We start from the raw sequence: 4,912 nt of genomic DNA, 5'->3' as shown, positions 1-4,912 counted from the left end.
TCAGGGATATGTAATACGTCCCTTATTGCCACAATCATGTACTGAATGCTCTTAGCCAGTTTAGGATTCAATTTGACATCACTATAGTCGACACTGGAGTCCGAATCCGTGGCGGTATCTGTGTCTGCTATCTGGGTAAACGATCGTTTCTGTGACCCCGAGGGGGTCTGAGTTTGTGACAAAACATCTCCCATTGATTGTCTCCATGCTTGGTTCTGAGACTCAGATTTATCTAATCTTTTATGCAACAAAGCCACACATGCATTTAAGACACTCCAGATATCTACCCAATCAGCAGTCGGCGGTGCGGACAGATTTACTCCCACATTCTGTTCCGCCCCCACACCAGCTTCCTCCTGGGAAGAGCATTCAGCCTCAGACATGTCGACACACACGTACCGACACCCACTAACACACTGGGCTATAGGGGACAGACCCACAGTAAGGTCCTTCAGAGAGAAAGTATGCCAGCTGACGACCAGCGCCTCACCCGGTCTGAAGGAATATACAATGTCCCAGACCTAGCAGCGCTTTTATATATAAATATATACAACACCAAATTTGCTGTGCACCGCCCCTGTTTTTGCACCCTGTTACTTGTGACAGAAGTGAAGGGCCATGACCAGCGTCTCTGCAGCTTGCTGTGAAGAGAAAATGGCGCTGATTAGAGCTGGAGGACGAAGCCCCGCCCCCTAAATGGCGCGCTAGTGTCCCCCTTTTATTTATACTGGCGGGGGTCTGTATACAGTGCCTATGCACTGTATACTGCTGTGCCTGTCCTTAAAAGAGGTTTAATTGCTGCCCAGGGCGCCCCCCCTGCGCCCTGCACCCATGTAGTGCCGCTTGTGTGTGGGAGGAATGGCGTGCAGCGTGACCGCTGCGTGATACCTCCGAAGATCTGAAGTCTTCTGCCGCCTTCACTGAAGTCTTCTTTGCTTCTGTTACTCACCCGGCTTCTTTCTTCAGGCTCTGTGAGGGGGACGGCGGCGCGGCTCCACGATGCAGGGAGCCTGTTGCCAATAGCGCTCCCTGAAAATAATAAACCTAACAAAAGTCTTTTCTAGAGAAACTCTGTAGAGTTCCCCTAGTGTGTGTCCAGTCTCTCTGGGCACAGAATCTAACTGAGGCATAGAGGGAGGAGCCAGTTCACACCCATTTAAAGTCTTAAAGTGCCCATGTCTCCTGCGGATCCCGTCTATACCCCATGGTCCTTTTGGAGTCCTCAGCATCCTCTAGGACATATGAGAGAGAGAGAGAGAGATAAATACTTACCATCTCTCCTCGCTGGCAGTCAGGCTCCTCGTGGTGGCAGATCCCGGGCAGCTGCTGGGAAGAAGGAGGAGGAGGGAGGGGGACAGGAGCCGCTGCAGCGCTATGTAATTGGTAGTAGACCACTGCAGCAGTCCCCTCTCCTTCCGTATTGGCTGGCCGCCGCTGTGAATGCTGGGATGAGGGAAGCGCATCCCAGCATTCACAGCAGCGCCGGGCAGCCAATGCTGAAGGAGAGGGGACTGCTGCAGCGGCACTACTACCAATGGCACACACGTAGTTACGGCGCTGCTGTACATCCCTACACCCGTACACTGCCGCTCTCATACATCCGTACACTGCATCTCTCATACATCCGTACACTGCATCTCTCATACATCCGTACACTGCATCTCTCATACATCCACACACTGACGTTCTCATACATCCGTACACTGACTCTCTCATACATCCGCACGCTGACGCTCTCATGCATCCGCACGCTGACGCTCTCATGCATCCGCACGCTGACGCTCTCATGCATCCGTACACTGCATCTCTCATACATCCACACACTGACGTTCTCATACATCCGCACGCTGACTCTCATACATCCGCACGCTGACTCTCTCATACATCCGCACGCTGACGCTCTCATACATCCGCACGCTGACGCTCTCATACATCCGCACGCTGACGCTCTCATACATCCGCACGCTGACGCTCTCATACATCCGCACGCTGACGCTCTCATACATCCGCACGCTGACGCTCTCATACATCCGCACGCTGACGCTCTTACATTCATACAGCCGCTCACTGACGCTCTCATACATCCGCATACTGACGCTCTCATACGTCCGCACTGACGCTCTCATACGTCCGCACTGACGCTCTCATACGTCCGCACTGACGCTCTCATACGTCCGCACCCTGACGCACTCATACGTCCGCACACTGACGCACTCATACATCCGCATACTGACGCTCTCATACGTCCGCATACTGACGCTCTCATACGTCCGCACTGACGCTCTCATACGTCCGCACTGACGCTCTCATACGTTCGCACTGACGCTCTCATACGTCCGCACTGACGCTCTCATACGTCCGCACCCTGACGCTCTCATACGTCCGCACACTGACGCACTCATACGTCCGCACACTGACGCACTCATACGTCCGCACACTGACGCTCTCATACGTCCGCACACTGACGCTCTCATACGTCCGCACACTGACGCTCTTATACGTCCGCACACTGACGCTCTCATACGTCCGCACACTGACGCTCTCATACGTCCGCACACTGACGCACTCATACGTCCGCACACTGACTCTCTCATACGTCCGCACACTGACGCTCTTATACGTCCGCACACTGACGCTCTCATACGTCCGCACACTGACGCTCTCATACGTCCGCACACTGACGCTCTCATACGTCCGCACACTGACGCTCTCATACATCCGTACGTTGACGCTCTCATACATCCGTACGTTGACGCTCTCATACATCCGTACGTTGACGCTCTCATACATCCGTACGTTGACGCTCTCATACATCCGCACGCTGACGCTCTCAAACAACCGCACGCTGATGCTCTTACATTCATACATCCGCACACTGACGCTCTCATACGTCCGCTCACTGACGCTCTCATACGTCCGCTCACTGACGCTCTCATACGTCCGCTCACTGACGCTCTCATACGTCCGCTCACTGACGCTCTCATACGTCCGCTCGCTGACGCTCTCATACGTCCGCTCACTGACGCTCTCATACGTCCGCTCACTGACGCTCTCATACATCCGCACGCTGACTCTCATACATCCGTACGCTGACTCTCTCATGCATCCGTACACTGCATCTCTCATACATCCGCACGCTGACGCTCTCATACATCCGCACGCTGACTCTCTCATACATCCGCACGCTGACTCTCTCATACATCCGCACGCTGACGCTCTCATACATCCGCACGCTGACGCTCTCATACATCCGCACGCTGACGCTCTCATACATCCGCACGCTGATGCTCTTACATTCATACAGCCGCTCACTGACGCTCTCATACATCCGCATACTGACGCTCTCATACGTCCGCACTGACGCTCTCATACGTCCGCATACTGACGCTCTCATACGTCCGCACTGACGCTCTCATACGTCCGCACCCTGACGCACTCATACGTCCGCACACTGACGCACTCATACATCCGCATACTGACGCTCTCATACGTCCGCATACTGACGCTCTCATACGTCCGCACTGACGCTCTCATACGTCCGCACTGACGCTCTCATACGTCCGCACTGACGCTCTCATACGTCCGCACTGACGCTCTCATACGTCCGCACCCTGACGCTCTCATACGTCCGCACACTGACGCACTCATACGTCCGCACACTGACGCACTCATACGTCCGCACACTGACGCTCTCATACGTCCGCACACTGACGCTCTCATACGTCCGCACACTGACGCTCTTATACGTCCGCACACTGACGCTCTCATACGTCCGCACACTGACGCTCTCATACGTCCGCACACTGACGCACTCATACGTCCGCACACTGACTCTCTCATACGTCCGCACACTGACGCTCTTATACGTCCGCACACTGACGCTCTCATACGTCCGCACACTGACGCTCTCATACGTCCGCACACTGACGCTCTCATACGTCCGCACACTGACGCTCTCATACATCCGTACGTTGACGCTCTCATACATCCGTACGTTGACGCTCTCATACATCCGTACGTTGACGCTCTCATACATCCGTACGTTGACGCTCTCATACATCCGCACGCTGACGCTCTCAAACAACCGCACGCTGATGCTCTTACATTCATACATCCGCACACTGACGCTCTCATACGTCCGCTCACTGACGCTCTCATACGTCCGCTCACTGACGCTCTCATACGTCCGCTCACTGACGCTCTCATACGTCCGCTCACTGACGCTCTCATACGTCCGCTCACTGACGCTCTCATACGTCCGCTCACTGACGCTCTCATACGTCCGCTCACTGACGCTCTCATACATCCGCACGCTGACTCTCATACATCCGCACGCTGACTCTCTCATACATCCGCACGCTGACGCTCTCATACATCCGCACGCTGACGCTCTCATACATCCGCACGCTGACGCTCTCATACATCCGCACGCTGACGCTCTCATACATCCGCACGCTGACGCTCTCATACATCCGCACGCTGACGCTCTCATACATCCGCACGCTGACGCTCTCATACATCCGCACGCTGACGCTCTTACATTCATACAGCCGCTCACTGACGCTCTCATACATCCGCATACTGACGCTCTCATACGTCCGCACTGACGCTCTCATACGTCCGCACTGACGCTCTCATACGTCCGCACTGACGCTCTCATACGTCCGCACCCTGACGCACTCATACGTCCGCACACTGACGCACTCATACGTCCGCACACTGACGCACTCATACGTCCGCACACTGACGCTCTCATACGTCCGCACACTGACGCTCTCATACGTCCGCACACTGACGCTCTTATACGTCCGCACACTGACGCTCTCATACGTCCGCACACTGACGCTCTCATACGTCCGCACACTGACGCACTCATACGTCCGCACACTGACGCTCTCATACGTCCGCACAC

Source organism: Pseudophryne corroboree, unplaced genomic scaffold, assembly GCF_028390025.1.
Source record: "Pseudophryne corroboree isolate aPseCor3 unplaced genomic scaffold, aPseCor3.hap2 scaffold_641, whole genome shotgun sequence".
NCBI lineage: Eukaryota > Metazoa > Chordata > Amphibia > Anura > Myobatrachidae > Pseudophryne > Pseudophryne corroboree.
Note: the sequence above shows the minus strand (reverse complement) of the source record.